General features: G+C 40.6%; 1 pseudogene; it reads right to left on the reverse strand.

The window, feature by feature from the left end:
• Positions 1-6,056: 6,056 nt before the first annotated feature.
• On the reverse strand, positions 6,057-6,991 carry LOC126086288 (vomeronasal type-1 receptor 4-like; annotated as a pseudogene).
• Between the last annotated feature and the right edge of the window lie 2,103 nt (positions 6,992-9,094).

Raw genomic sequence — 9,094 nt, forward strand, 5'->3', positions numbered from 1 at the left:
TCTCATTGCATTCTATGAATTTCCTTATTCCCTCCTTGATGTCTTCTATAACCCAGTCTTTTTTCAGGAGGGTATTGTTCATTTTCCAAGTATTTGATTTCTTTTCCCTAGTTTTTCTGTTATTGATCTCTAGTTTTATTGCCTTGTGGTCTGAGAAGATGCTTTGTAATATTTCGATGTTTTGGACTCTGCAAAGGTTTGTTTTATGACCTAATATGTGGTCTATTCTAGAGAATGTTCCATGTGCGCTAGAAAAAAAAGTATATTTTGCAGCAGTTGGGTGGAGAGTTCTGTATAAGTCAATGAGGTCAAGTTGGTTGATTGTTGTAATTAGATCTTCCGTGTCTCTATTGAGCTTCTTACTGGATGTCCTGTCCTTCTCCGAAAGTGGTGTGTTGAAGTCTCCTACTATAATTGTGGAGGTATCTATCTCACTTTTCAATTCTGTTAAAATTTGATTTATGTATCTTGCAGCCCTGTCATTGGGTGCATATATATTTAATATGGTTATGTCTTCCTGATCAATTGTCCCTTTTATCATTATATAGTGTCCTTCTTTATCCTTTGTGGAGGATTTAAGTCTAAAGTCTATTTTGTCAGAAATTAATATTGCTACTCCTCTTCTTTTTTGCTTATTGTTTGCTTGATATACTTTTTTCCATCCTTTGAGTTTTAGTTTGTTTGTGTCTCTAAGTCTAAGGTGTGTCTCTTGTAGGCAGCATATAGATGGATCGTGTTTCTTTATCCAGTCTGTGACTCTCTGTCTCTTTATTGGTGCATTTAGTCCATTTACATTCAGGGTAATTATAGATAAATAAGTTTTTAGTGCTGTCATTTTGATGCCTTTTTATGTGTGTTGTTGACAATTTCATTTTTCCACATACTTTTTTGTGCTGAGGTGTTTATCTTAGTAAATTGTGAGATCCTCATTTTCATAGTGTTTGACTTTATGTTAGTTGAGTCGTTACGTTTTTCTTGGCTTTTATCTTGAGTTATAGAGTTGTTATACCTTTTTGTGGTTACCTTATTATTTACCCCATTTTTCTAAGTAAAAACCTAACTTGTATTGTTTTATATCGCCTTGTATTAGTCTCCATATGGCAGTTCAATGCCTCCTGTATTTAGTCCCTCTTTTTGATTATTGTGATCTTTTACCTATTGACTTCCATGATTCCCTGTTATGTGTATTTATTTATTTATTTATTTAATTAATCTTAATTTGTTTGTTTTTGTGATTTCCCTATTTGAGTTGATATCAGGATGTTCTGTTTTGTGACCTTGTGTTGTGCTGGTATCTGATATTATTGGTTCTCTGACCAAACAAAATCCTTTAGTATTTCTTGTAGCTTTGGTTTGGTTTTTGTAAATTCTCTAAACTTGTGTTTATCTGTAAATATCTTAATTTCGCCTTCATATTTCAGAGAGAGTTTTGCTGGATATATGATCCTTGGCTGGCAGTTTTTCTCCTTCAGTGTTCTGTATATGTCGTCCCATTCCCTTCTTGCCTGCATGGTTTCTGCTGAGTAGTCTGAACTTATTCTTATTGATTCTCCCTTGAAGGAAACCTTTCTTTTCTCCCTGGCTGCTTTTAAAATTTTCTGTTTATCTTTGGTTTTGGTGAGTTTGATGACAATATGTCTTGGTGTTTTTCTTTTTGGATCAATCTTAAATGGGGTTCGATGAGCATCTTGGGTAGATATCCTTTCGTTTTTCATGATGTCAGGGAAGTTTTCTGTCAGGAGTTCTTCAACTATTTTCTCTGTATTTTCTGTCTCCCCTCCCTGTTCTGGGACTCCAATCACATGCAGGTTATCCTTCTTGATAGAGTCCCACATAATTCTTAGGGTTTCTTCATTTTTTTAAATTCTTTTCTCTGATTTTTTTTTCAGCTATGTTGGTGTTGATTCCCTGGTCCTCCAGATGTCCCAGTCTGCATTCTAATTGCTCGAGTCTGCTCCTCTGACTTCCTATTGAGTTGTCTAATTCTGTAATTTTATTGTTAATCTTTTGGATTTCTACATGTTGTCTCTCTATGGATTCTTGCAACTTATTAATTTTTCCACTATGTTCTTGAATAATTTTTTTGAGTTCTTCAACAGTTTTATCAGTGTGTTCCTTGGCTTTTTCTGCAGTTATCCTAATTTCATTTGTGATATCTTTAAGCATTCTGTAAATTAGTTTTTTATATTCTGTATCTGATAATTCCAGGATTGTATCTTCATTTGGGAAAGATTTTGATTCTTTTGTTTGGGGGGTTGGAGAAGCTGTCATGGTCTGCTTCTTTATGTGGTTTGATATGGACTGCTGTCTCCGAGCCATCACTGGGAAACTAGTTTTTCCAGAAAATCCGCTAAAAAAAAAGGCAGTCAGATCCCTATCAGAGTTCTCCCTCTGGCTCAGGCTATTCGGATGTTAATGAAGCTGCCTGGGGAGGGTGGGGGAGGGAACAGAGAGATAGGAGAGTAGCACCTCAGAATATAGCCAGAGTTGCTTGTCTTGCTTGGAATGACTATTATATCTGAGATTCCTGCGGGCACGTCACCTATGTGTGCTGGCTGTGTGGAGATTGCCCCCGGGGGGTCTGGCCCGCTGGAGTCACGGTCAGATCCTCCGCTTCCAGCCCCACGCCCAGCGTCAAGGCTCCCCTACTGGGATGGTGCACTCTTGACTCCAAAATCAGTCGTTGTCTCCCGGGGACTTCTCATCCCTCCAGCCACGTGGCCGTGCCGCCCCTGAGAACCAGTTGGGCCGCCTCCCGGGGTTAGTTCAGATGGGTGGAGCAGTTCCCCGTGCTTGTGCCGTGACCGAGTGTCCCGGCTGGGACGCTGTTCTCCCTGCTCCAATACCAGTCGCTGCCTCCCGGGGACTTCTCCTACCGGCTGCATCCCACGCCGCCCACGCGACCCGGCTGGGCCCCTTCCTTGGGTTAGTTCAGGGGGGTGGAGCAGCTCTCCGTGTTTATGCCGTACCTGCGTCCAGTCCAAATCCCGGCGGGACGGTTCTCCGGCTGGGACGCTGCTCTTCCTGCTCCAAGACCAGTCACTGCCTCCCGGGGACTTTTCCTACCGGCTGCGTCCCATGCCGCACACGGAACCGGCTGGTCCCCTTCCTGGGGTTAGTTCATGGGGGTGCAGCAGCTCTCTGTGCTTGTGCCGTACCTGACTGGTACGCTGGCTCCAGGCTCTGGAAACAATCGCTGCTTCCCCGTATTAGTTTGTTCTCCGTCTCTAAATCTGTGTTTGTTGTTCAGGGTTCATAGATTGTTATGTATGTGATCGATTCACTTGTTTTTCCGTGTCTTTGTTGTAAGAGGGATCCTAGGTAGCTTCTGCCTAGTCCGCCATCTTGGCTCCGCCTCCAAGACTCATCTATTAATTCCTTAATCAAAATGCTCAGTAAAGGTGGCCTGGTACCATCTAGTTCTTCTGGTCTCATGGCCAAGGATTTTTATTTCTTAAATGTTTTATCTCTATCAACCCAGTGCCTGGCACCAAATCAAAACCAAACATGCTGCCATTGAGTCAATTCGAATGCATGGCAGCCTCATGTGTTATAGAGTAGAATGAGTTCCACAGTGTCTTCTCGGCTATAATTTTTACAGAAGCAGATTTCTGGGACATTCTTCCAAGGTGCAATGTGTAAAAGGTACCTAGGGAATGTTTAAGAAGCCGTGGTATCTCAGTGGTTAAGTACTTGTCTGCTAACCAAAAAGGTTGACAGTTGAACCCACCAGCAGCTTTGAGGGAGAAATATGTGGCAGTCAGGTTCCATAAGGATTATAGCTTAGAAAAATCCATGGGGCAATTCTACTCCGTACTGTAGGGTAGCTGTGAATTGGAATCGTCTCGACAGCAATAGGTGTCAATCCTCAGCCCTGCCCACATTCTGCAAGTACTTCTGCTGAAATCTTGTTTCCTTTGGATAAACATCAGTATGTTTGGTCTTCCTTGCCGTGTTACCCCCATCTTTCCACCCTTTCTTGGCTGTAATCTTTATGGAAGCAGGTTGACAGAACTTTCTTCCATGGCGCCACTTGGTGGGTTGGAACCACCAACCTTTAGGTTAGCAGTCCAGCTCAAAGCATGTACACCACCCACTTGAATTCTACTTCCCCACAATATACACAAGGAATACATCTTTGCTGATGGTATATCTTCAGCAAAAAGATATCATTATCAAAATAAACTATCAATTAGAATCAAACTCACACACAGACACACAGACACACATAGTTGCCCAATATGCTGAGTGAAATAAGTCAGTCACAAAAAGACACACATTGTATGATCCTAATTATATGAACTGTCTAGAATAGGTAAGTGTATAGAGATCAAAGTATATTAGTGGTAACCAAGGGTGATTAGTAAAAAGGGGGAAAGAAAAACACAACCTTTAGGGGACAATGAACTTCTGTTAAGGTAGAGGGAAAAATACGGGTGTGGTTAATAGTGATGGTTGAACAACACGATGAACATATTTAATGTCACTTGACTGTACATATGAAGACGGCTGAAATGGCCAGTGTTTTGTTACCAATCTACTCATCACAATAAAAAAAAATACAGATAAAGTCAATACAATATATGGAATTTTTAAAACATAAAGTTTATACAACACAATTTCATTTATATAAAATACGTAAGAATTGAAAATGGCCTAAACTGTAAGACATAAGAATAGTGGTTATCCTTGAGCGTAGTGAGTAGGGTGGTCTAAAAGAAGGAAAATTTAATATATCTTTAATATTTTGAATTACATATTTAATATATACTTGAACATTTTAAACACATACCAGAATTTAATTTTAGGTGAATAGATTAGTGTTATAAAATTGTCCTCATATTGTCAAGGTGGTTAAAAGTATTAAATACCTTGACACTGTGACCAGTTTTTAAAGTATGCTATAATTTCTAGGTTAAAATCTAAGAGAAAATTAATATTCAATCTCCTTAGAAAAGGGTGAAATGTAGAACTATTTTCATAAATACCCCAGAATAAGAAAGAAAAATAAAATAAAATAAAGCATGTATTGTGAAGATCACAAAAATAAATTGATAAATCCAACCCCAAATATATCCTTTATAACATTCAATGTAAGTATACTAATTGTTCCTTTCAAAGTCAAATACTGATTTACTGTATTCAACTGGATATATTTTTCAAGGACAAAAATATAGCTAAATCAGAAAGATTAAACTAGAAAAATGAAAACTGCATCCTGTGTTATTTTAACCAACTGATCACCTTGTGTCATGGGTTGAATTGTGTCCTCAAAAAATATGTGTCAACTTGGCTAGTCCATGCTTCCTCGTATTGTGTGATTGACCAACATTTTGTCATCTGATGTGATTTTCCTATGCGATGTAAATCCTACCTCTATGATGTTAATGAGGGGGAATCAGTGGCAATCAGGTTAAAGAGGCAGGACTCAATCTACAAGATTAGATTGTGTCTTAAGCCAATCTCTTCTGAGATATAAAGGAGAGAATCTAGCAGAGAGACATGGAGACCTCATACCACCAAGAAAGTAGTGCCAGAAGTGCCCGAGGCCCCTAAGCTGAAAAGCTCCTAGACCAGGGGAAGATTGAGGACTCTCCCCCAGAACATACAGAGGGAGAAAGCCTTCCCATGGAGCTGGCACACTGAATTTGGACTTCTAGTCTCCTAAACTGTGAGAGAATAAATTTCCCTTTGTTAAAGCCATCCACTTGTGGCATTTTTGTTATAGTGTCATTAGATAACAAAGACAGCTACCACAGTGATATAAAGGTCAGACAAAATCTACTTTAGGGTTAAACGGTCTATTACTGCTTTAATTAGTATAATTTTTACATTTCTCAATGTGCAGTTTTCCAATATTACTGGTCGATGAATTAGAAACATAATCTGGCCAATACATATACACACCCACATACCTACATACACACATTTACATATATCTAAATGTGGGCATGTGTGTGTGTTCCATTACTCTCCTGTAATGTGATTGTTTCATGTGGGCTTGGATTCTATGTGATGAATAAACAAATAACTGAACCTTAAGCAAAAACATACCATTAAGTACTTCTTATAAGATGAAGGAATTTTGTCTTGCTTACCCAGGCAAAGCAGAGCCTGGAGACACTAGGATCACAGCTCATGAGGACAAAGGGGCTGACAGTTGGGAAACATGCAGCAGTGAGTGTACCTGTGTTGACCAGCCACCAACTGGTATGATAATAAAAAACAGATGCAAACACTTGAAAAATGGAGGAGAGGGTATAAAAAGATACAAAGGTGCTCACCAGGACAAGGATGGTCTGGGTGGCTCTGGTCTCAGGGGAGGATCGGGGGGGAGACATTGTTCCTGTGAATATGTTGGACCTGCTGTTTGTGTCTGTACAGGATGAAAACCATGGAGCAGCTGGCCCAGAGCATGAGTCCCAAAGATACAATATCAGGGAGGGGTAATAATGCATCATACAGTGAGTCTGTGGTTTTATCAGGAAGCACAGAAAAACAAAATACTAAATCTTTCTTGTTCATTATGTTTTCTTTGCTCCATTTGCTAATGATGTACATAGGAATGGTGATATTTCCCAGCATGTGCAGGATCCAGCACAAGAATGTGGGAACATCTATGTACTTGGAAGTTTTTACCTTAAGCTCTGCCCACCTGGAGTTCCTGAGGCTGATGGTTATGGCCTGGAAGATACTCAGGAGACAGGTACTGCCAACGGACACTCCCCTGCCCACTCTATGAACATAGAAATCCAAAATCATTGAGGAAATCTTTCCACCCAAAAGCTGCCATGGTCCCTGGGATTCCTCTAGACAGAATGACCATGGAGTTGGCTACAGTCAGGTGCCTGAGAATCAAGTCTGTGGACCTTAACCTGAACCCACTGAAGTAACGGAAGTTATGATGGTAGAGGAGAGACAAATTCCCCAGAATACCACCTGCCGTCTGTGATAAGAAAATCGTTCCTAATGTCAAATCCCTGGAAGACATTTTCTCAGTTCTCAGTGATTGATATGTGCCTTCAGAGCCAGAGGGTCCTGAATGGAAAATGAGACATGAGCCAGATATATCTTGTCAACTGAAATCTACTGTTCTACTGTTCTACACCTACTATTAATTCCCACTCAGGATCATTGACTTCATGTTGTTCTTTCATTAAGAAGTTTCCAAGAGTTGGATGTAAAACCTTTAAAGAGTACTTGGAATGTATGCTGTGAAGACCATACATGTGGTAACTTCTTTATTCTTCACCAATCAATGAGGCAGGCACTACTGTTACATTCTTTATAAAGAAAAGGAGAACTTAAGTATAGAGAGGTTAAATGATTAGTCTAAATTCACATGCTTGTTTGGGGCAGATTGGGGACTTGAGTCTGGGTGAGCTGGTTACAAAGATAGTGCATATAACCACCATGCTATACTAACTAATTGGGAAAAGTAGTGTGGTGATGGAGGTGTCTGACCTCCTCTAACTTGACGAGTTGGAAGAATCACCATCAACATCAGCCCTAGGCTGATTCCTATGAGGTGTAGGTCAGACATACCTTCTCTCTTCAACCTCTTTACCCATTCTGCTACCAGCCATCACTCCCACAACAGTCTCTACTTCCATGTTGGGTTCTATAATTTGTTGCTGTGGCCACAGAGAACTCACAGACCATATTTAAAATTATGGGGTTCATTAGGGAATTTACAGGCTTGAAACTCAGGATCAGGATCACAAAACATATAGCCAAAGCCTCCCACCTTCTTCAGTGCAGGACTTCTCTATCAGGTCCTCTCTGCCCCCTCAGGACAGGCTCTTTTATATATAAAAGAGCATCCTGGTGGTGCGGTGGTTAAGAACTCAGCTGTTAACCAAAAGGTAGGCAATTCAAAATCACCAGCAACTACTTGGAAACTCTATGGGGCATTTCTACTCTGTCCTCTAGGATCGCTATATGTCAGAATCAACTTGATGGCATCAGATTTGGTTTTATATATATATTTCTGGAAACCCTGGTGGCATAGCTGTTAAGAGGTATGGCTGCTAACCAAGAGATCAGCAGTTTGAATCCACCAGGAGTTCCTTGGAAACCCTTTAGCTCAGTTCTACTCTGCTGTATAGGATCCCTATCAGGACAGGCTCTTTTTGGCCCTCAGCCCTCAGCATGACCTATTCCTTACTCAGCTCTTTTTTCTCTGCTGATAAGCACCTGGAGACACCGGCAACAAACCTCTTGCCCAAAGGTGCTCTTCACTCTCACTCTTAGCCCAGAATGCCCTCTGTAGCCACCTTGCTCAGTGAGCCAGGGTCTGGTGTCAGTCTCCTGATTTTGCTGCTGTAATTTTCTCTGTCATTGGATTCTGCCGTGTTTGCTGTGCTTCTTGCTGTCTCCAGTGTTACAGCTCTCTTTGTCTTCTGTGTCTAGGAGGTTCTCAGCACAAGGATACCAGGTCCAAAAGACATGCTCTGCATTTGATTCTTGTTCTTAGATGGTAGTGAGGTACACCATAGCCTGTGGAATTGAATCCCTTTAAATCTAGTGGAATGGAAAAACTGACCAATCCTCTACAAGGGTTCCATAAAACTTATTTGCATTAGCCACCCCCATAAAGGTTTATGTATCTTATTTGCATTAGCAGCAGGCTGTCCAATTCCCTTGATGGGACACAAGCACCTTATTTGCATAGTCCCACCCAATCACTGTGAGACTTACAAGACCATGGGGAGAATGGCCGTATAAAAGTAATTCATTGCACCTCACCAAACTATTAAGCTGTATTCTTCCAATAATCCAGTTCTGTATTTAGTCATTTTAATTTGCATTGTCGATGTATTTCTCTTATAATATTGGTTGTAACAAGGTTTTACTGATGTGTAAAAATTTATTCCATAGGCCAATAAACCCACTGCTTTCAAGTTGGCTGCGACTCATAACCACCCTATAGGACAAAGTAGAACTGCCCCAGATGGTTTCCAAGGAGCAGCTGGTGGATCCTAACTGCCGGCCTTTTGGTTAGTAGCTTAAGTCTTAGCCACTGCACCAAGAGGTCCTCTAGCCCACAGACCAATAAAAACTGTAAATGAGTATAGCTTTAAATATGTGAATA

This window comes from Elephas maximus, chromosome 11 (assembly GCF_024166365.1).
Source record: "Elephas maximus indicus isolate mEleMax1 chromosome 11, mEleMax1 primary haplotype, whole genome shotgun sequence".
In the NCBI taxonomy this organism is placed as follows: Eukaryota; Metazoa; Chordata; class Mammalia; order Proboscidea; family Elephantidae; genus Elephas; species Elephas maximus.